This window comes from Rhinolophus sinicus, chromosome 13, assembly GCF_057876585.1.
Source record: "Rhinolophus sinicus isolate RSI-liver-muscle chromosome 13, RSI-T2T, whole genome shotgun sequence".
In the NCBI taxonomy this organism is placed as follows: domain Eukaryota; kingdom Metazoa; phylum Chordata; class Mammalia; order Chiroptera; family Rhinolophidae; genus Rhinolophus; species Rhinolophus sinicus.
This window is the reverse complement of record NC_142513.1, coordinates 12,927,587-12,952,138: the sequence shown is the minus strand read 5'-3', so window position 1 is coordinate 12,952,138 and position 24,552 is coordinate 12,927,587. Positions and strand designations below refer to the sequence as shown.

At 41.3% G+C, this 24,552-nt stretch overlaps 1 protein-coding gene across 3 annotated transcripts in view; it reads left to right on the top strand.

Annotated features, from left to right (window-relative positions):
* Positions 1–1,090: 1,090 nt before the first annotated feature.
* The window catches only part of PKIG (cAMP-dependent protein kinase inhibitor gamma), a 77,317-nt gene continuing 53,855 nt past the window's right edge, over positions 1,091–24,552 (top strand). Inside the window, exons 1-2 of one of the 3 annotated variants that reach the window (XM_088789112.1) lie at positions 1,198–1,243; positions 16,334–16,467. The gene's annotated coding sequence lies outside the window, so the exon portion shown is untranslated. Of the gene's footprint in view, positions 1,244–16,333; positions 16,468–24,552 lie in introns of all 3 variants that reach the window. The other 2 variants (XM_019748577.3, XM_019748569.3) reach the window with 2 other exon arrangements.

Below are 24,552 nucleotides of genomic sequence, written 5' to 3'. Positions count from 1 at the left end.
ATTGGACATAATCAAGAAGCAGGAACAATTTGAGTAGAGATAGGAAGGAAGTGAGGAAGCAAGTTACAGGCATATCTGGAGGAAGAGGGGTCCCAATATGGAACAGCAAGAGGAAAGGCTGTGAGGCAGAAGCAAGCTTCGCTTAAATACTGCAAGGCCAGTGTGATGGGAGCATGGACAAGAGGGGAAAACGGTGAGAGGTGCGATTGACAGTGGTAACCACTCTAGATTTTATTCTAAATGTGATGGGAAAGCTGTTGAATGATGGTTTTTTTTTGGGGGGTACGGTTTTTGAGAGGAGATAATGTTTACATTTTAAAAAGCACATTTTGGTTGCTGGGTGGAGAATAGACTGGGGCAGAGTTGGGGTAAGGTTGAAGGTCAGAGAAGAAGCAAAGATGGGACTATTGCTGTATGCATGGCTTGAAGATAGGTCTATATCTAAACTATCTACATCTTTATCTTCTTTGGTCTCTCTTAAGCCTTGCTATGGTATTCTGTTTTATGGATCACCGTAAGTCATTTACTCAATCTCCTGCTGATGAACATTTAGACTGGTCTCAACCCTTTCGCTTTTACAAAAAATAAAATAAAAATAAAAAATGGAGCAATGACTATCCGTTGTGCTCATGTTCCAGTGTATCTGTAGGATTATTCCAAAGAGTAGAATTGCTGGTTACAAATGATTTCCCTGATTGAAATTAAATCTGGTGAGCTAATTCTCACCTGGAGCCCAAAGAAACAAGTTTATTGGTTCTTTGCCACACCCCCGCCTACTCCTCCCACAACAGTTTTCCCGTCTTTAACTATTACTGGTCCAGCAAGCTTCGGCCGGCGGCCCTGTCCTCTCCCAGAAGGGTATCCATCAGACAGAGAGAGAAACTGAGGCACAGGCAGGATCCGAGGCTCAACTCCTCCCCCGGCCTTGCTGTCCCTTTCCCTCTGCATTCCCTTCCTTCTTTCTTTCCTTGGGGCCAAGTTCCAGGACGCCAAGCCCCAAGGGGTCCTTCTTAGCTTGGAAACCGGACGCCGACCTGCTTTCCCTTCTCCGCCCGCTCGGGGGCTGCGGAAAGGCACGCGAACCCTCCTGGTCCCCTCTCAGCCGCCGTAGCGCAACCGCGGGAGGTGGGCAGCGCCGGTAGCCAAGGCAACAGGCTCCGCGGCGCGCCGAGCGGGCGCCTGGCAGCCCGGGGGAGGCGCTGCGGGCCGGCGGCCCCGGCTCGACGCGGCGGTGGGACAGCAGGTGAGCTGGGGCCGAGCGGCGATCGCGGCCCAAACGCGCCGCCCCGGTGTCCACTCGTTGCAGTGGGCAAGAGGGCTGGGCGGCGGGGCACCCCCTGAAAGGAGACTGGGGCTGGACCTTTGTCCCCTCAGCCGCGCCGGGGCGGCGCCCCCTCATGCCCTTTAACTCGGCCTGGCGCTGGCGTGGAGTGTGCTTTTGGCTTTTCTCTATATTTGGGGACCATTGCTTGACCTGATCCGAAAGTTTCTTTAAGAAGAGGAAAAGCCCTTATTTGGGGACCGGGGGATAACTCAAAACTGCAGAAAATGTATGTCTGTGCGACTCTTCTGGGGCCAGGGAGGATGGATTGACTTCTTTGTGCATCAGTTTTCCCATCTGCAAATTGGGGACAATGATAACACCTGTCTTATAAGGTTATTACAAAGTAAATTTATATTTAAAACCCTTGCAGGTAAGTCCTCGATACTGGGGACTTTTTATTGTTACTCCTAATACTGACATACCTCCTTTAATTTGTGCTTGGCACTGTTGTGCTTCACAGGTGGTGTGCTTTTTACAAATTGAAAGCAAGGCCCTCCACTAGCAAAAAGATTAGGAATCGATTTATTGCAATACTTGCTTTATCACGGTGGTCTGGACCCCAGCCCACAATACCTCCAAGGTATGTCTGCACTTTAAGGAGGTCCCTCACTGAGCATGTATTGTGAGCCATGGCCTGGGGTGGTCTCCATGGGTGAAAAAGTGAATGGGATCTTGTCCTCAGGGAACTCCACAGTCTTACTGCATAAATAGGACGCGGTTGTGACTCACGCTATGGTTTTAGACATACAAGGGACTGTGAATGCCCAGCGAAGGCAGTGAACCCAGATTTCCGGAGATGAGGTTGGGGTGGATGCTGAAAGAGAGATTCCAAAAGAAGACGACTTCCAAAATGAGACACGAAGGCTGCCTTTGTATTGGCCAGAAGATGAGGCTGGTGAGGTTCACAGTGCGCTAGGCAGAGAGCAGTGTGTGCAAAGCCCTGGGGAGAGAATGCAGGCTTCTTGGGCATTTGCAAGGGTTTTGCAAGCTGGCAAGCGACAGATTCTGAGAAGTGGAAGTGGTCTGTCTGGATGATGTTTGAGACATAAGCAGAGGTACCCCTCTGAAAGACGTCCCTTGTATCTCCTTCTAAGTTTTGAGGAGTTTGGACTTTGTCTCAGGGGTGCTGGGGAGCCATCAAAAGATTTTTAAGCCAGCAAGTGTGTGTTGTGTGTTTTTGATGGAGGTATGGTTTCAAAAAGATCAGGGCTATTTTTGTTGTTCTCTTTTGGTGTCATCACTCCTCCAGCCTGCTCTTCACATTGCAGTCATTCATTGACGATGATTCAGAAAGTATGTATTGCACATGTACTATGTGTAGACAGTAAGGAATCCGGTCCCTGCCGTCAAGGCATGTATTCCAAACATGTTTAAAGGTACATGCATGGGGATGAAAGCAGTCCAGTGCAACTGGAACTTAATCGATATTGGCAGAGATCCATCCAGAGAGATGTAAAAAGGGCCGGATCATTCAGGGTCACTGTGCTGCACACTCTTGGAAACCATTCACTTAGTCGACACCAAGAAGAAATGGCCAGAGCAATAGGAGGAAACTGAGGATTGTGTGGTAAGTGAGGAAAGCCAACTGTGCTGGATGCTGCTGAGCTTTCAAATTACATAAATTAAACAGGAAAATGTGTCCTTGGATAAATAAATATAGAGGTCACTGGGGACCTAATTGAGCAGATGTGGTGAAATGGTGGGGGTGGACTGTCTAATACCAGCCGCCTCCAAAGGTTCAGTGCAATATATCAGTGGGATGAGGAGTGAGTGGGATGTGAGAAAGTAAAGACAAAGAGTAGGCAGCTGAAGTTTGTGAAGGGGAAGAGAGGGAAGGCTGGAGAGCGATTGGGGAATCGGGTGAAGCCTTTTTAAAAAGCACGAGAGAGGCGTGAGCAGATTTAAATACTGATGGCAAAGAGTAGTGAGGGAGAGGCTGAGACAATACAGGAGATGAAAGGGAAAACCAGTAGCACAGCTTTCCTGAGAAAGTGAGAGTAGATGAGATCCATAGCACAGATACTTTAAAAGGGGTCTAATGGCTTCTACTTTTTTGGAGAAGTGGGAAGCAAGATAAATGCCAAAAAGGAGTGTACCAATATAATGCAATAAGAGAAATAGCATGTGGCGAGAAAGTTATATTTTCATTATAGCAGACATTTATTGAACTAATGTTAAGCACTTTTCATATTCTGGTCTCAATTAGCATGATCTTTGCAACAACGTGTGAGATAACCCTTATTATAATTCCCAGTTATGGATGAGGAAACTAAGGGAAAATGCTTACGCAAGGTCACATAGGATTTGAACCCAGGTCTGCCTGAGCCCAGAGCTTTTAGTCTTAATGACAACCTTGATGATATGCTCGTCTACTTGTGATATGATTATCTGCTGAGAAAATTCAACAGAATTAAGTTAAAAAGTATCTTAAGTATAACAGGCTAAGTGAACAGGCAGCTACAAGATAGACAAAAAGCAATAGCTTTATGCAAGCAATCATCAGAAAATGTGACTATAGGAGAAATGACAATAACAATATGAAAAATAAATATGTAGGAATAAAATTTAGAATAAATGTGCCCAGGCTAGCCAAATAGAACAAGAGTTGGCTGGAGAGGAGGAGGTAGGATGCCACGTGCCTATTTGGATAGCAAGGAGATAATTTTCCTTTGGGAAAATCAAAGTATTGATACCCAAAGAAGGGCATGTAGAAAAACATGTCTATCATAAGATGTCATGAGAAAATATGCAAAGATGTTGACTGATGTTTTGATAATATTGAAAAACTACAAACAGACTGGTTAAATTATGGTGCAGTCAGTCATATGATGGATGCTATCAGCCATTAAAACAGAATAAGGTGGGAGCTATTTATATGAGAAAGATGTTTAACATATGGTTAGGTATGAAAAACAGATTACAGGATGTTCCTATTTTTTATTTTTTAAATGTATACATACATATTTATAGGAAAAGTGTCCAGAAAGATTTAGTTGTTTAAATTTTTTTTTAAAATTTTTAATTGTGGTAAAATACCCATAACATGAAATTTATCATCTTAACCATTTTTAAGTGTGCAGTTCCGTAGTGTTAAGAATATTCATATTGTTGTACAATCTCCAGAACTTTTTCATCTTGCAAAACTGAAACTATATCCATTAAACAGTTCCCCATTTTCCCCTTCCTCTGGCCCCTGGCAACCACCATTTTACTTTCTGTCTCTATGAATTTGACTCCTCTAGATACTTCATAAAAGTGGACTCATACAGTATCTGTCTTTTTGTGATGGGCTTATTTCATTTAGCATAATATTTTCAAGGTTCACCTATGGTGTAGCGTGTGTCAGAATTTCCTTCCTTTTTAAGACTGAATAATCCATTGTGTGTATATAAACATTTTGTGTATATGCATTATATGTATGTACACATTTTGTTTACCCATTCCGTGGGTGGACATTTGAGTTGCTTCTTTATTTGCGTTATTGCAAATAATGCTGCCATGAGTATGACTGTCCTAGAAAGTTCGTTATGTCTGTGTCGTGAGATCATGGGGAGATTTTTATTTCCTTACTGCATTATTTGTCTTTTTTTATGAACATTAATTGCTTTTATAATCAGAAAAAGCAATAAGGATATATATTCTGTTCGGGGAGATGGGGGAGTAAAGGTTAAAAAAAAGGCCTGATCTCGGGCAGTGGCAGCAGGAAGGGGATGGAGAGGGCAGATGTGAGAGACATTTCAGGGGAATCAACAGGACTTGGGTGGAAGAGGAAGCCTTCCCTGCCTATAGTGTGAAGGGGTGTCAGTCCCAGACGAGGGTGGAAATATGGCTGGAGAGCCACCTGAGCCTTTGTTCAGGAGTTTGGACATTTTCTTGAAAGGAGAGGGAAGCCATTGAATGGAAGGGAAATTACTTAATCAGTTTTGCATTATAGAAAGATCTCTCTGGCTCCCTCCAACCCATTCTGTAAACTGAAGCCAGATTGTGCCAAATTTCCCTTTGTGTTACTTTAGACTTGAACCTCTGTGAATTTCCTTTCATTGGAGATGAAGCATTAGTGCTGAAAGATACATATCTATTCTTCTAAAAACACCTGGAGTATTTTAAACAAAGTCCTATTTAGATTACATTGATTCCTAATTGTGTTCAGTTTTATCTCAACAACACAGTCTCCTGTAAATTTACTTTCTACATTTAGTAGGGGAAATACGAATAATTGGAAAAGTAAACAAGAACTATAAACAACTGAAGTTGGAGGATTTCAATTTATCGCAAATATCTTTGACACTCTCCTTTTGGGAGGAAAGGGCCCATATAAAGTAAACAGTGTCAAATGAAGGAGTTACTACGGAAAAAAAAATTCTTAAGAGTCCAAATGGATTCAGCCCATTACCATTTCTAGTCCCACAAATCTGTAATCTTTGTCTGCTTCCAGAGCAATGCAGAAAGAGACGTAACTGTTGTACTAACATTTGTAGGTGTTTTGCAGTTTGTAAGAGCTAGATTTCCAAAAGGTGTGAATCCATGATCTCGTTTCATTCCTCGCAACAGTACTATGAGGTAGGGATTACCATTCCCATTTTCAGATGAGAAAATTGAAGCTCAGAGGATTCAAGAGACCTCCCAGGTACTACATTTAATAAGCCCTGGTGTTTGAATCTAGGTTGTCTTATTTTCTTTTTACATTATAGCTTTTCATTGTGGAACATTTTAAGCATATACAAGAGTACAAAGCATAGTATGATAAATACCTTATACCCACTCCCCAGTTGCAACAGGTATCAACATTATGGTCAGTTTTATATCATATATGCCCCTGCACACCTTCCCTTCCTTGGATTATTTTAAAGCATATCCTACGCGTCCTATCATTTCATTCATAAGTACTTCAATATGCATATCTAAGAGATAAGGACTTTTTCTCTCTGTTCTCTATAGTCACAGTATCATTATCACACCTCAGAAAATGGACAGTAATAATTCCTAAATGTTACCTAATATCCATTCAGTATTCAGTTTCTTCAACTATCTCATAAATGTTTTGCGCTATTGATTTGTTTGAATTGGAATCCAAACGAATTCCACCTATTACATTTGACTGTGTCTCAAGCCTAGCAATTTCTTCTCTCATTTGTTTTTCTTTTATTTGTTGAAAAAACCAGGTCATTTGTGCTGTATGACTTCTCACATTGTGGGTTTGGCTGATTGCTTTTCTTTAACATGTTCCTCTACTCCCTTAATTTAATTAACTTACTTATTTTGGCCCTTGGACTTAACAGGTGGTGGTGTGTACCACATCAGCAGGCAGTAATTGGGAGAAGTAAAGTCCAGGTCTCTCTCTTTGTGTGATATGAAAATTGGTCATTGGGGTCAGGTATGGTTTGCATAGTCCATCTATTGTAAATTTCTCATCAGTCTTTCACAGAATGGTTTTAGCAGTTATTAATGATCATTGCCTAGATCAGATCTACCGTGTTTCCCTGAAAATAAGACCTAGCCAGACCATCAGCTCTAATGTGTCTTTTGGAGCAAAAATTAATATAAGACCCGGTCTTATTTTAATATAATATAAGACCGGGGATAATATAATATAATATAATACCAGGTATAATATAATATAATATAATACCAGGGCTTATATTAATTTTTGCTCCAAAAGACTCATTAGAGCTGATGGTCCGGCCAGGTCTTATTTTGGGGGAAACATGGCATTATTTCATTAGGGATTGCAAAATGAATCCAGGTTTTCTGATGCCGAGTCATGTGCTGCTCTGTTAAATTCCACTGTCTCAAGTCAAGGAAGCCTTTGCACACTGTCGTATTCTCCACCCCAGTAGGTGGAGAAAAATCCCTCAGTTTAATATATTAAAAAAAAGAAAAAACAAACAGAACCTGTGTGCTCTGTCCAACACTGGTTACTCACAACATTGCTTTCCTGGATTGGTTTTATGTTTTGGTGAAACCATAGAGTGGAAGGGCTGCCTGTATCAGGGATTTTCAAACGGTAGGTTGTTACACATTTAGTAGGTTGAACGATTATTTGAGGGAAGGGTCCCAGCATTTTTTTTTTTTAAAGAAAAAACAGAATAGAAAGAACAGAAAGAAAAAAAAAAGAGTACATCTCCTATAGTAAGAATAAGCTTTGTTTTGTAAAACTTTTGTTTCAGCTCTTTTTATGTCTGAGCCATGACACAAAATGTGTTTCTTACATGAAGTCATGGTCAAAACCATATTGTTTCAGTGTTCAGATGACCACCCTGAGATATAGCAAGTTTCTCAGCCAAGGATTGAAGTATGTTCAAATCTGCTACATATGAAATTTATAGTACAGTATGTTGACACATTTTAGAATTTGTTTTAAAGATTTCTTTAAGTGATTGCCAGTTAACCAAAATTACATTACCCCTTATGACTTAATCCTGTAGTATTCAAGTTGAATTGAATACATGAAGAAATGTGAACTCTCTAGGGATTTTCTCGTATACTGATGTTTTTAATTCTCTGTTACCCTTGCGGTAGGGTACATGATTCCAACCAGCACTGGCATCGTTCAAAGGCATGCTGGCACCTCATTCATATGAGTTGGTTGGGAAGGGGAAACAAGTCAGGACTGGGCAGGTGGAGAAACTGACTGAGCCCTTTGGTCGGCTTCTGGGGCCTGGGAGTGGTGTGGGGCAGCCAGACCACCCTTGGAGACAATGGAAGCAAAAGCAGCCCTAATATTGTTTCTGCCCTAATGAGTATTGATTTAGGGCATGAGCAGGTGGAATATTTCATGACACCAGGGATAAGGGACTAGGAAATGCAGACATTGGGCTAGAATGTACAGTTAACATTTTAAAGCTATGGAAACGGATTCAGAGAGTGTAAAGTTGCTCAGAATCAGCCAGTAAGTGGGGGAGCCAAATTTCAAAGCTTTACTATATCCTGGAAATATTTTGAATAAATGTATGATGTTGAGTAAGATTCTTAATAATAGTACCTACTGCATAGAGTTGTAAGGATTGAGTATGTAGTTAAAACACTTAACACAGTGAGTAGCTATAAGAACCACTGAGTAAATATTAGCTGTTCTTATTATTTCTTAAATATGTTCTCCAGGGTTGAATAGTTAAGACTCCTGCTACCCCAAGCCCTGCTCAGTTTCATTTTTCAGCTGCTGCCTTTGCTTCTATATGGACTGGTGGCATGCCTTTTTTATTGAAAAACTGATCAGCAGTCTCCTTTGGTTTGAGACCATGAATAGGTACAAGGTGTTAGAGAGAAATCAGCACCTAGTTGGGGTGGCTCTGAAAGTAGTAGGTTTTGCAGGAGATATACAGGTATGTGGTCGCTACCTTGTGAACAGAGAAACTTCAAAGTGTTTTGTACATAAAGCCTTTTTTTGTTTTTAATTTTTACTTTTATCAAAGTAATAATAAAACCTAAATTCTGTGCTATAGCATTCTCTATTTGGGGATCTCAGCTGCCTGGAGAATGACTGTATTATATACATAACATCATTTAAAAATATAGTCTCTGAGTTTTCATAAACAATTATGATAATATTTAGTACATGAGGCAGATTTGGGTAGTGGTTTTTTTCAATGATTCTCCATAGACAGTGTACTTGCAAGACTAGACTGTTTCTATTTGAATATTTGTATCAAAACTTAGCATTCTACTACTCACTGATTGTATTTTTACAATCTAAGAAAATAAGTATGTGTATTATTTTAAATTAGTTTATCTGAAACATAGTAACTGTTTCCTTGTGGTCTTTAAATTAGACCCTGAGACATTATATCTTTTCGTGTGAGATTATTTTCTTATGGATAATCTATTAAAGCTGAAGGCGCCATGGTTAAAAGTAACTGAAACGTAATTAAAATGTATTTCCAGGGAGGCTAATAAAATGGCATAGCTTTTCCTATGGCCTCAGAGTCATTGTTCGCTTTTAGCCAATATTTGGTTAAGTTCTAGAATTCATAGGAATGCAGAGTCACGTAGTGGGAAGAACAAGAACTTGAGTTTCAGGCAGATCAGCATGACCTTGGGGAAGGTCTTTTAGTCTCAGTTCTTTTCTCTGTAAAAATGTCTCCTGAAGTCCTTTTAGAATTAACCATTACAAAACTTGGCCACTAGAAGGGGCTTAATAAATGTGAGTTATCTTTTTTCTTCCATTCCCAATTCCATAAGCCTACCTACTGTGTGCCTCTGTTTAACAAAAGGAAGCTTGAAAAAGAAAAGTTGATGGTCTAATCCTAATTTCCAGCATGTTAGACATGTAATTATATTGCTCTCTTGTGTACATAGGTTTAACACACAATAGTTCTTTTTTTTTTTTTAATTTTATTGGGGAACCGTGTATTTCTCCAGGGCCCATCAGCTTCAAGTCATTGTCCTTCAATCTGGTTGTGGAGGGCGCAGCTCAGCTCCAAGTGCAGTTGCCATTTTCAGTCTTTAGTTGCAGGGGGCGCAGCCCACCATCCCATGTGGGAATTGAACCGGCAACCTTGTTGTTGAGAGCTCGCGCTCTAGCCAACTGAGCCATCCAGACGCCCAACACTCAGTGGTTCTTGATGATATTTGCATGTTATATGTGGTACATAGTAAATGTGGTGACCATATTTACAAGCCAAAAAATTAGGACTTGTGGTTTGATGAATATAGTATACTCAGAGGGTCAAGAGAACAGAATGTTTAAAATCAGTGCAAAAGCAAAACAAAAATAAAAAACAAAAACAACAAAAAGAGAAAATAAAATAAAGTAAAACAGGGCAGCCTCAGAAAATCATAAATGTGTTTTTATGTATCCTAAGGAGGGCAATACAAAGCCGTGGATAGAGGCGCTGGAGTCCTTTGCCATGAGTTCAAGTCTCAGCCCAGGCACTTTCTACTTTCATGCATACGTTACTTTGCTTTCTAAGCTTCTGTGTTCCCTGATTTGTAAAATGGGTGTAGTGAGAGTCCCTTGTGTCTTGTGAGGACTGCATGCGGTAACGAGCTCAGCACAGGCCTAGCAGATGGTAAGGACTCAATGGATAAGTGTTAACTGTTGTGATTATTGTCAGGCTTTTGAAACATGTACACTTATTCAGTAACCTTTTTTTTGGAAAAGCCTCTATGAAAAGCTCTTCTAAAGTAACTCAGTATTGGGGAGCTTACTGTATAATAACTGACCAGGCCTGTATGAAAAAGGTGCAGAAGTGTTTTGAAGAACCAGTGCCTAACTTTGCATGCCCACTGGGAAGACCTGACTTATTTGCCTTTCTCACAATGTTTGAATAACTCTTAACACCTATCCCATTGCCTCTAAGGTGATTTCTTAGTCGTGTGGCTAGTTTTTGGCTTGTGTAATGTATACTTGTCCCAGAGGTAAGGCAAACTTCACGATTAACTTAACCCACTGCCGCAGGCTTCTTTCCCTAAGATTCCCTTGGTTGTTCCCTCCCCAGGGTGTTGTCTTTATTCTTAGGCCAGCAACAAGATACCTGTAGCAGTTCTGGGCCCTAGATCCAAGTATGGCACCAACCCAAGGAACAGAGTCTCTCTTCCTCTGTTCTCCTCAGAGTGAGAATTTTAAGCCCCCAGATACTAATCGTAGAATCTCATTGGCTTGACTTGGGTCATGTGCCCGTTCCAGAGCCAAATCCTGTCACCAGGCCAGTGCCATACCTTACTGGCTTAGGCCTGTTTTTTGAACAAGTCATTTATGGGGGAGAAGGGGTGGGGGATGGGGATGTGAAATGATCTTTAGGCCAGTCAGGGACAAAATTGTGTTTCCCTTAGGAAGGATGTTTTTCTGTGACTGGGAGGCATGGACGCTGAGTAGAGGGGTCAGCTAGGAATTGTGGTGGCTGCTGATAAGAGTGCTTTTCAATACTACAGGTTCTTTTTCTTTTAAAAAACATTAAGTCCCAAGTAAGGAGTCTTTTGCTGGGATGGCCGTTCCCCAATGCCATCAAACAGTGTAGATCGTTCTTTCTGCTTCACCATCCTTACCCCAGGGCTGACACTCTCGTGGTCACCTTGTGGCCACAAGTGGGCTTCTGGTTCTCTAGCTACACAGTTCTTCCATGAGGCAGGAAGAAGTGTGACAGGGGAGGGCAAAGCATACCCTCGGAAGTCCTGGAAGCCCCCACAAACACATTCAGTTGACAACACATTGTCAGTTCTCATCTGTGAGGGAGGCCGGGGAATGTCGTGTCTTCGCTGTTCCCAACAACTGAGGGATTCTGTTGCTGTGGAAGAGAAGGCAAATGGCTGTCAGCCTGGCGGTGTGTAGCCAGCAGTGTCTACTGTACCCTCCCCTCGGAGGAAACCACAGTTTTCTGTATGTTTACTATCTTTGCATTCAGGACTTTTCAATCAAACACGAATGAGATTAGGTTTTCTGTAGTGTCTTATAATGTATATTTTCCATTTAACCACGTGGTAAGTATCTTCTCATGTCAGTTCATACACAGGACGAGCTGCTTAACCAGTCTCCATGTAATGAAGGCTCGATGAACAGATCCTCATCATTCTCGCTACACAACTTAGTGTTTAATTCCCACAGCCCTGAGTGTTCTCGGCTAGTAAACAACTCTTGTCACGTTGTCCAGTACGATAGCCAAGGGCCACGTGTGGCTGTTTACATTAAAAATCCAGTTTCTTCATCGCGGCGGTCACAGGGTGACTAGCGGTTACTGGATGTGGCAGCCCTTTCAGACGTAGAGCATTTACGTCATCGCAGGAGCTTCTCTTGAACGACACTGCGTCTCTCACTCATTTGGTTTTAGGGAGTTTCAGGGTAGTGGTTAAAGTCACCAACGTGGACCCAGACTCCCTGAGTTAGAATTCTCTCTGCCATTTACTAGTCGTGTGACCTCAGGCAAGTTACTGCTCTGTGCCTCAGTTTCCTTATTTGTAACGTGATGGCCACAGTGGTACCTCGTCTCTGAGGATTAAAGGCCTTAAGATATGTCGAGCGCTTAGAACAGGGCCTGGCCCATATTCAACACGTTGTAAGCGTTCGCTTGATGATGGTCCTGTCACTCATGTCAGCAAGTCAGGTGAGTTGGTTCCCAAACCTGTTGATGCCAGTTTTACTTGTTACTGAATTACAATGCAACTAAGTGTTAACTAATGAAATAGGAGGACAAAAAGGAAAAAAAAGACATTGTTTTTGTGAAACATAAGTTGAATGCGTTTGAAAGACCTGGTAAAAACAAACGCCAAAAAGTGCTTGTGAAATTACAGTGGAAGAGATCTCTGCAAAGACGGAGGACAAAAATTCATCCAAATGTAGAATTTTGCCTTCAGACTTCATTTTACAAAGTGGCTTTCCAGTAAAAGCTGGAACTCATAAACAAGCATCAGAGGTGTGGTTCATGCAGGAACTTGAATTGCTAGACCATATTCTCAAGAAACAGCCTTGGTTTATTACCAAGTAGTTGACAAATGAATGTGCATTTGTAATGAATCCTGTCTTTAACCAGCTGTTTTCTTTTCTTTTTGTTTTTTTTTTTGGTTGTTTATTTTTTATGAATTCTACCATTATTAGTCCTTATCATATAATGGAGAGTACTTCTTTATTTCTTTTTCAATTGCTGTGTATGGATTGCTGCGCATTGATTGAATGAATATCATCAAACCCTATTGTTGGACATTTACATTGTTTCTAAGTTTTTAGTGTTATAAGTGGTGTTTTGGTGATTTTCTATCCAGCTAAATCTCCAATAAGTATGTTTTGATCCTAGGAGTTCAGAGGAATCCTGCCCTCTTGACCAGGAGGCCTGGATTTCAGTCTGGAAACCATTATCATACCATACAAGAGGGCATGTAGGCATTCCAGCCCTAATTTTGATTTTGGCTCTATCTCCATTTCTTCTTGTGGGCCACTTGTTGAGTTGAGATAATGTTTAGGGTTTACTACACCAAAAAGTTTGGACTGTCCCAAAGAGTTCCGTGTAATGGAATTTGTCCAGCTGTGACTCTTTTACCAATTCACATAGTTCTATGTTTGAACTTTTCTTTTTATAGCATTTCTCATCAATAGTCCTTCCCTATAATTATTTTTGCATTTCTTTTGTGTCTGGTACTAAACTCTTAGTTTGTTGAGGACAGGACTCCTTCATTGGACCTTGATTTATTCTAACATAATGGTGCTCAATTTATGTTTGTGGAATGAGTGAATGATGTGACTTTTCTTATGATATAGCCATTTCCCATAATATTAAGTTGGTGCAAAAGTGATAGCGTTTTTTTGGAATTTTTTAACCTTTTAAACCGCAATTACTTTTGCACCAACCTAACTTCCTTGAAATTCACTGTTAGTGTAGGCTAGTCTGCGAGCCTCTTCAGTAGGTCAGATTCCATGTTAGAGCAAAAAATGTTAAAGGTTTATCAAGTAATTTTCAAACATAAACAAAGGTAGAGAGAATAGTATAAAGAAACCTCCATTACCCATCCTCCAGCTTCAACAATTACCAGCATTTTAGAGCCCAATTTGATTTGGGATGAGATAGAACGTGAGGACTTTGGGGTGCCGATTTTTAATTTGTGGGGCAAGAAGCAGGGATGCATGGTGGGCCAGGGTAGAGAAAGGGGAGGTTGGTGGCCCAAAGACAAACCTATCTATTTACCTCGTAGGGTTCTTGTCAAGGTTGCATGAATTGACATATGAATTGCAAGGAACGACACTCAGCATATAAGTGCTGTCATTGCTGCTGCCATTACTGTCACTAAGGCATAGCTTGAGGGAGCTGAGTCTGATAGCAATGGCACTCCCTAACTTAGTGACCTTGGACATCAACCTTTCTGAGCTGTAATTTCTTCATCTGAAAAAATGGGAATGATAATAGCATTTTATATACCACACAAGGCAATGAAATAATGCATGTAAATGTGTTCTGGATTAAGTAGCATTAATCACAGTTTTCCAGAGCGGTGTTTTCCTCTGGAGGGACCGTGCTTCTGGAGTTTTGGGGAGTCAAGCCTATTCCTTGTATGGACTCTCATTCTGAACTGTGTATTAAGGGGCCCCAGAGTTATCTGTCAGCCTAGCAAATTAACATTATAGCACAATAAACTTTGTTTCCATTTGCAAAATGTTTGTTTCTAAAGCATAGAAATAATTTTGCTTTATATAGCTTGTCCATATATGCACTGGAAATGAAATACTTATCAACCAAGTTGATAAAGGGATAAAAATAGTTTTCCTAAGGAACTGTTTGCCCGGGATTAGTTTTGGAAAAATTTTGCAGCAGAATCTGTATCACCATCTTTGAAATATAAACAGTGTCTTCGTTTGTCTATATTTTTCTTATAACACTTTGCTTAACTCCTAATTAAAATAGCTTTCCCAAAGTCAGAATCCTCCAAAAAAAAATCAGTTTTCTTTTTTTTAAATGAAGACTTAAGTTTTAAACACTTTGCTGTCTCCTCAGTACTGCAAAGAATTCAGATGATGCAGAACATTCATCCAAACCACACACACACACATATCTGTCTGAGATAAGAATTAGTAGATACTGTGGGAAGAGAAATGGAATATCCCTGATGGTTATAATAAATTTCTGCAGTGTTTGTTTGGACAGGACAATCAGCTGTCATGTCTCTTGGGTATGAGAGTTATGTAAATCCAGGTCAGAGTCAGTGCCCTAAACTTAAATTCTCAGGAAGATTTTCTCTTTCAAATGACCACTTGCAATTAGGTTTGACTTTTTAAAAGTTTGGTTTTTGCTGTTTCTGTTAGTAAAAATTTGACCTTCTTACCATTTTGTGATTTATAGCATCTTGTGCTTTTATAAACTTCTTCATTCAAACAAACTAAACCCCTGTTCTCTACCCTCGAATGACAAAAACAAATAAATACAAAATGCAGTTTTATTTCAGAAAGAGCAATATCCTAATGCAACTATTTGTCCCCAGTGACATATGAACTCTGAGCTTTATTTCCCATAGACTGTTCCATTTAAATGTTTTATTGCACAGTCTCTTGATTTGTTTTCCTGCGATTCCAATATATTTTGTTAATATTTCTTTTGAAAGGATCCAGCACAAATCATTTCTAGTAGTCATCCAGCCAATGTTGTGTTAGAAGATATGCTACTTCTAATTTAAATCTTAATTTAAATCCAATTAAACTTCTAAATTGAGAGAGTTGATAGGAAAAACTTTGGATTTTTATAATTATGGGAATCCTTTACTTCTCTGTGATACATATTTATGTCTCTGAGAAAAAAGGAAATTGGAAAAGGGACCTAAATGTACTCCTTCATTTTCCTTGTAATCATTGAAAAATGAATTTTAGAAATTGTTTTAGGGGACATCAGAAACATGGCAGCGTGAGGGGTCCCCCTTGATCTCGCCTCTTGAGGTTGGTTACAAGTTGAACAGCTACAATTCAACAAAGGATTCCCACACAACACACAAACACGTCTGAGAGATCCACACATTGAAACACGCATTGAAGGTGGGTGCAGAGGAAAAAAAATCATAGACCACCACCAAAGTAAAATAACAGAAACACAAAGACAAAGAAACGATGGAGACACCGAGCTCCCAGAAAACAAAAGATGTTAATAAAATGGCTATAGGAAATCCTCGTAGATCAATAATCACCCTAAATGTAAATGAACTGAACTCACCAATAAAAAGGCACAGAGTAGCAGATTGGATCAAAACCCAAAACCCAACCATATGCTGCCTTCAAGAGGCACAGCTCAGCAGCAAGGACAAACATAGAAATAGTTTTAACTTCTGAACGACTTGGAGGGTTTTAGCCAGTATCTGAGGTGGATCTCTCTCTCTTTTTTTTTAATGTGATGGAACTTTAGGGTCAATATTTTTTTCTTTTCAGTATAATAGTGAGCATTTACTACGGTATGTGTTTAACATTGTGTTGGGTATTTTACATATATGAGCTCACTTAATTCTGACAGAAGCTCTGTTAGGTAGATATGATTTAAATACCCAGTTGCTTCAACTGAAAACTGTCTTTCTTGGTCACACACTCCTGTCCACCCAATTATGTTGCCATAGCAACGGAACACACCCTGCTCTGTGATGCAACCTGTGAGCCATCCGACTGAAGACAGCAGCAACCTCTTCGCAGATCTCCCCGATTCCCTTCTTGTTCCACTACAAGATTTAGGTTGTACACCTGCGACTAATAGGTACAATGTTATGTGTCGATTATATCTCAGTAAAACTGTGGCGTGAGGAGTGAGCACCGAGAGAAATGAGGGTCCCGGTTAAATACCGGTGATCAACAGCCGTAGGTAGAACTCTAGAGTCGTGCTGTCCAGCATGGCAGCCATCCATCCGCCACGTGTGGCTTTGGAGCACCTGAAATGTGGAGCGTGTGCTTTGAGATGTGTACATTGGGTTTGAAAGACTTCATACAAAGATAAAGACTATGTTATTAATTTTTATATTGATTGTGTTGAAATGATAATGTTTTGGAAATACTGGGTGGAAGAACACAGATAATTAAAGTGAAGAAAGATTTTATGTATCTGTACATAATTACATATGTATGTATGTCTATTGATCTCCGCAAAGCAGCCGGGGTGATTTTTTTCCCCAACTTTTTGAGATAATTGCCGGTTCCTATGCAGTTGTAAAAAACAATGGAGAGAGATCGCATGTACCCTTTACCCAGTTTCCCTTAATAATAGATCTTAGCTCAAATGTCACCTCCTCAGGGCAGCCTTCTCTGCCCACTGTCATGTGCTCTGCTCTTCCCACTTTCATTCGCCTAGCCCATTACTCTGTTTCATTTTCTTCGTAGAATTTGCTACTGTCTGAAATTATTTACTTGTTTAATTGCCCTTTGTCGAGTAGAAGGTGAGCTAAAAAGAGTGGAAGTCTTGTCTATTCCATTCATTACTTTATCTCCAGAGCCCAGAACAGGAAATATTGATAAATATTTCCCACATGACTGAACTTTATGGATGAGGAAACGGAGCTGCAAAGTGACTGAGAAACCTCCCTGTGGTCACACAGCTAGTAAGGAGTAGAACCATGACTTGGAGCCACAGGCACGAAGGCTCCAAAATGGAGTTGAGTGAATCCTGCGCAGGAAACAGAGAGAACCATGGTGCCGGCGGATGGGCACTGAGAGGGAGAGTCGGTATAGCTTCAGACTAGGGAAGTAATCAGGCTGTGGAAACTAAGTACAGAGGGAGGTACGGGGAGGTTTACGCTATGAACAGCTTAGCTCACTGGGATTCTACTCTGGTGCTGGGCCCAACTCCCACTCCAGAATGATGCTTTCCTTTTCCTTTCTTTGCTCCCATGTGTATCCCTTTCTCTTGGCGATCACCTCAGGAACAGGACTCCGGTCCTGTCACCTTCAGCATGTCACCCATGAATTACATGGGTCCTTCCAACAGGAGTTCAGGCAGAAGGTGAGTTTGCTGGGAGGGAAAGGAAGACACAGCTCATGCTGGGCTCTGGGTAGGTTCAGGAGGAGGCACCCGGTAAAACACCCAGACCGTACGGTACGTCCGGGTGCCCTGGCCTCTGGCTGTGCAGCACAGGCAGCTCAGAATTCTGTGGGTCCCCCCTGTACTTTACATAGCACAAAAGATACCGTCAAGTGAAGGGTTCTGTTTGGGGCAAAGCCTTTGGATCAAGTTGTTATCTGAAGCATTATTAAAAATAAGGTCAAGGGTCAGAGAGCAAATGCAGCAGCCTAGATCCAAGGAAGATTTCATAGTGGGTCTCCAAGGGGCTGTGAGAAGCTTAAGAAAATATGTCACAAAGGAAGGCCCCTGTCCTCAAAGTGCTGTATGTTTAGAGCGAGAGCTATACATGGAAAGGGAATTGATGCTTCAAGGCAGTCTTATGCTAAGTCTCTTTGAGGACAGCCACGTGATGGCTGAGTCTGGCAAGGCTCACAAAAGAGCCTGTGCGTGGCTGGTGTCCTGAAGGATAGGTTAAAATGAGGGAGGAAGGAGCAAAGGCGTTCGGGTGGGATGGGAAGAGAGTAAGACCAGGAGGTATCTGAGGGGGGAAAAAATGCTCTCGGAGTGTCGGAGGCTTAAGTAGGATTTATCTGGCCTGGAGGCGATTCAAGAAGGGGGAGCGAGGGAAAGGATCTGATTGGAAGGAAATCGTGTGAAAACGACTCTTGGTCAAGAACTTCCAGTCTTTCTGCTTGTACAGATAACTCAGGATGGAGAGGTGGGCAGGTGTATGGGTGGGGGACTGTTTGCTGAGGTGTAATGATAATAGCTATGACTCCAGTAGTGCCTACCTGTGCCAAGCTGTGTTCTAAGCAGCTTCCATGTATTAAATTATTTAATCCTTATAACAGCTCTGTGAAGTAGGTACTATTATTATCTTCATGGTACAGATGGGGCACTTGAGGCACAGGGTGGGAAGGTAACCTGCCTAAGGTCACAGAGCTCCAGAGTCTGTGCTTTTAGCCTCTACTGTGACCTCTCAATGATGGCTAGATGGCTTTTCTACCAGCTTTTCATTATGAAAAATTTCAAACATACAGAAAAAAAAAGAAAGTACAATAAGCATCTGTATCAGACACCTAGATCAAAGTGTTAACATTTTGCTGCTTATGCGTTATCTACATATGTGTGTTTTTCAGTTTTCAGAACTGTTTGAAAATATGTGAACCGACATGATAATTTATCCTTAAATACAAACAGCATCACCTTCCTTTTACATGGTATTTACATCTTTCATTTTCCACGCATTCTTGGAAAATACATTTGCCTCTAAAACGTACAAAAGTACTTTGTTACATGTAAAAAGGAGTTAAGTTCTAGGCTCCAGGAATTATAAACAGGTTTTTCACTTACGTGAATATCTTGATATTTGAGAGTCAGGCAGGGTCAGGGCGATTCTGCTTCCTGTAAGACCGTCTCATCATTTGCAGGGCGTTTCACATCCTGAGTCCCACTTACTAAACACCCATTTGATCGAGGAGGCAACCAAATCCCGTGACAACCAAAAATGCTCTCCCCGCCAATAGCCTGTGCCTGTTGAGCGTCCTTGACCTAACTCATCCCCCAGTGAAGGAGCTGTAGGTTAAATTCAAAGAAAATGTGCACTCATAGAACCCATACTATAATGATTCAGTGTTGCGGTAATCACAGTAATAGGACTGCCCTGTAATGGTCCTTTTGTTATATAAACACATACAAGGTCAGACAATTAAGTTCGCGAACCCATCCTAGAGAAAGTGCTACCTACCTCACTGCTGAATATCACTACGTTCACCTTCCAAGTCCTCCCCTGGGGAAGCTGTGCACTTATACCAGCGCCTAGTCCACCCTTCAAAGCAGTGTTGGAACTCTTTTTCTGGAATGGCCATCAGAGTTGTCGTCGAATAACCCTTGATGTCCTGAATGTCATCAAAACGTCTTCCTTTCAATACTTCCTTTCTCTTTGGGTAAAGAAAGAAGTCATTGGGGGCCAGATCAGGTGAGTAGGGAGGGTGTTCCAATACAGTTATTTGTTTACTGGCTAAAAACTCCCTCACAGACAGTGCCGTGTGAGCTGGTGCATTGTCGTGATGCAAGAGCCATGAATTGTTGGCGAAAAGTTCAGGTCGTCTAACTTTTTCATGCAGCCTTTTCAGCACTTCCAAATAGTGAACTTGGTTAACTCTTTGTCCAGTTGATACAAATTCATAATGAATAATCCCTCTGATATTAAAAAAAAGCTTAGCAACATTGTTGCCACAAGTTCATGAATTTAACTGTCAGACCTCATACGTTTCATTTATTCAGTTATAACCCCCACTACTATCGCCACTTGGTTCCAGAAAGGCTATTTGACAGTTCTTGATTTATTTAACCATTAAGTGTGTTTCCTCATGTATTGGTCTGAATCAACTAGGAAATATTTGCAATTCTTGTGCTTTTCCATGTAAAGGGACTTGAAGTAGGTTCAGGGCCCGCACAATTTCCTTTCCCACCTTTATTTCTTCCTGTTTGGCTGGCGGTGCTGAAGGCTTCATCCCAACTGTACTGCCCCCTGTACTCCACTCGTCCCTTTGTTTTTCCCTGTGGCGGGTCAAAGTCCATTTGCCAAGCGTATCAAATGCCATGTTGTTCATGGATCTTCCTTGGAGCTCTACGTCACGATACCATCTAACCTCCCCCGGCACATTTTCTCATGACACCAGCAACAGACCGCCTTGTGTTGCATTAGATGGTGTGTTTTCCTTTATCTTCCACATGTATTTCAATAACAACTTCCCAGGCCTTGTTCAAGATTCTCGAAATAGAGAAAGGAATGTCTCCTAGTAATCCCCTTTCCCCTAACTTGGCTTTCTTGGTCACTGGGGGGGCCTCTTATTCCCTTGTGTCCCGTGCGGTACGTGTACTTTGCCTTGCTCGCGGTATTTCATACATAGTTCTGAACTGAGTTGGAGATACTGGGAAACGAGCACTTACAAGTCAGGTCTGAGTTCAAATCATGGTGCTACCACCATGTAACCTTGAGTGAATCGCTTAACCTCTGTGAGCTTCAGGTTCCTATAAAACGTTGGCGATAATACCAATCTTACAGGATTGTTGTGTGTGTAAAGATGAATTATACGAAGTGCCAGGCACAGTTATTGGCACATAGTAGGTGCTCATTCAGTCATTCCTTTCGGTCACTTGAGGGAGCAGTAGGAGTACTTAGGATCTTAATTGTCGTAAAGGAAATGCTTACTTAGCCTTGGGGCTTCTCCAAGAAGGAACGGGCCTTGGGGAAGGTGTAGCCCATCTCGGATGAACTGCTCCTTTTGTAGAGGGACCCAAGTTTTGGAACTCCTTATATAATGTATACCACCTGTTATTTGTGTATTTTCAGTAGTGGGAGTCCAGTAATCCTAATCCTGTCTGTAAAAGAGCAAACTGTTTACCAGAAGCAGAGCTTTTAATGCTGACTCACACTGACTCATCCTTCTCGTTTTCCCTCCCACCCCTCTTAACAACCTCGCAAGGGAGAATTTTTAGGAAATTCAGTCTGGTTACTTTTTTTTTTTTTTTTTTTTTTTTTTTTAACTTTCCGAAATTGAAAGCTTGACGCTGTCATTTCGTTAATTCCATCTCAGGAAAAGCTGGAGTCTGGGCCGCCCTGGCGTGTCTAGAATGACCAATGCCGTGGAGCCGACCGTCTCACGTAAAACCTGTCTAGACAAACCAATTCTTTTGGCAGAGAGATTAGACAAGTACCTGAAATGTCCACGTTAACGGACTAAACACGTGTTGTCACCTTACCCTAATTCCAGTTGAACCTAGAAGAAGGTTCTAGGTTCTCCTGAGATGAGAAACCTGAGCACAATTAGAGCCAGAGCCATGACGCTGCAACTGTCGGAGCTGAGATGACAGCACGTTAGAGACAGCAAAATGGGGAAGGAAGGTTAGGGGTCACATGACTAATATCCTCATGCCTTCATTCGACATTCATTAAATGAATATCCACTGGTCGTCTGTGATTTGCCAGATGCTGGGGCTGTACCAGGGAATGACAGAGGTGGTGCCTGCTGTCGTGAACCTTATAATCTGACACCTCGTGTAGTAATTAAATGCTGTGGTGATGGGAGTAGAGGATGCCGTGGGAGTGGAGAAGCGCCGTGGCCTGAGTATGGGAGCACGCGCCTGTGCAGGAGGATGAAGGGAGGGAGGGAGGTTTCTCGGAGGACCAGGCACCCAAGCTGAGACTGGCTGGATGCGGAGAAGTCAGTTAGAAGGAAGGGGTGGGGCCTGGGATGGCAGAGGAGAGTCCAGGCAGAAAGAGCCACGTGTGTGAAGAAGGCCAGAGAAAGGGCTCGCCTCTGGAGGAAGTGAAATAGGCGCCAGGGTCACCAAAGGACAGTCGAGTGAGGTGGAAGTTTGGCACAAGGTAAATTTGGAGAAGCTGGAGGGGCCAGATCTTCAGAGCATTGTGGGTCAGTGTATTAATTTTTTTTAAAAAATGATTTTTAAGTGAGGTAAATTTTACATAAATTTTACATGAAATAAATGCTCATGATAAGTGCACACACCCATGTAACCAACATCCCACGATAAGTACCGACTTTTAACCTGATACTAAGAACAGTGGGGAGGGATGGGTTTTGAGCTGGGCCCAGACTTGATGCTAATGGCGAGTTTTGGAGCCCCTGGGGTGGGGGTGGGGGGCACCCGTAGGACAGGACTGGCATAGGTGGTTGCTTGCAGGTGGGCGGTGTGGGACCCAGTTTGGAAAGGGACAAGGGTCTCTGTTTTTCCTAAGATGTTTTTAGCAGAGGACAGACCCCTAAATGCTTTGTAGGATCAGAAGTATCTGCGTAGAACACAGAAGACTGGTTTGTCAAGGTCTTCCTGGAAAGACTCCCAGGCCACCTGCATTTTGAACAAAAGCCTCCCGAAAGCAAACAGGAAAAAAATCATATTATTGATTTATTTTTGTTACCTACAGTACATGTGGCATTTTCCTTTTCTAAGAGTAGAGTATTAAAATATTGTTACAGTTTGAAGCTTATATAATTTAAGTGTTCTCTTTCATCTGGATTTTTGACGTGGCGCCAGAAATCATTTAATGCGTTACTGTGCTATTTTTGTTGTTATTCTTGAAGAAAGAAAGAGAAGATTTTGTGGCTAGAATTATCCTCAGTATCTATAATTAGGAAATGGTTTGTTGTGTTGTTGTTTTTAACAAGTAAGCAAACATAAAAATGTATTTGGAAATTCAGATCTATTCTCCACCTCCCTTGTTTTCCTTTTAAAAAACAAGGAATAGTGTTTTTAAAGTTTACTGGCAAAACACTCTGAAATGTGTTTATAAGAAGTTTGTTTCTCACCACATTTGTCTGTTTGTTTCTCCAAAGTTCCCCAATCTCAACAGATTTATATTTATAAATGTTTTTATATACATTGTCTTAACCTAAATCTTTCCAAGTATCCAAACTGCCTTATATCTTTCTGTGTCTCAATTCATAGATACCATCCTGTGAGTTTTGGGTAATTTACAGAGTATTTCAGGCCCCGATGGACTAAGCTCATCCCCAGTTTTTTAGTAATACTTCAGATTTCATCTGAAAAGAATCCTCAAATCTTGAAAGTATTTCTTTCATCTTCGTGTGCCCACCTGTTTTGGGTATGTGTATGTAGATTATTTTGTTTATTGTTCCTCGTATGTTAAAATTATTTTAATTTTTTCAGCTTTATTGAGGCATAATTAACAATGAAAATGATGTATATTTAAAGTGTACAACCTGATGATTTGACATATGTATCCTTTGTGAAATGATTACCTCAGGTTAGTAAGCACACCCATTACCTCAAATAGGTACCTTTGTGTGTGTGTGGTGAGAATGTTTAAGGTTTACTCAAACAAATTTCAAGTACATCACTCAGTGTTATTAACGATTGTCACCAAGCTGTGCATTAGAGCTCTGGAGCTTAGTCTTGTTATACCCGAAGCCTTGTACCCTTAACCAGTAGCTCCACAGCTCCCCTGCTCTCAGGCCTCTGATAACCACCGTTCTACTCTCTGTTTCTGTGTTCCTATGAGTTCACCTTTTTTTTTTAGATTCCACATATAAGTGAGATCATAGAGTATTTGTCTTTCTCTGTCTGGCTTACTCACTTAGTATAATGTCCTCTGGATTAATCCATCTTGTATCAAATGACAGGATTTACTTCTTTCTCATAGCTGAATAATATTCCATTGTGTGTGTATACATACATACACACACACACACACACACACACACACACACCGTCTTTAGCCTGTTCATCCATTGACATCCATTTAGGTTGTTTCCATATATTGTCTGTTGTGAATAATACTGCAGTGAACTTGGGGGTGCAGAATCTCTTTGAGATACTGATTTCTTTTCCTTTGGATACATACCCAGAAGTGGGATTGCTGGATTATACTCTGGATTGGGTGAGAAAGAAATGGGCCTCTTTGCCGTGTCTTGCACAGCTGGGGAAACCAGGTGCTCACTGGTACACACACCCTTACTTTTCACCGTGGGAGAAATCGCGGGCTGAGAAGGTCCCTCTCGGCTCTACGTTGTGCCACCTTGGGGAAGGGATGACTCAGGTAAAGTGAAATTGTTCCTCTTACCCTCTTCAATGAGTCTAATCTCAGACTTTTTTTTTTTTTTTTTTTTTTTTTGCCCCAACAGTGTGCTGAAAGTTCTCTGCTGAACTTCTACATAGGTACTCTTATTCATGGGTGATTGTCAAAATTGGTGTTTTTGGGGGAGAAGACAGTAGAACACTCCTTGTCCACCATTTTGCTGATGT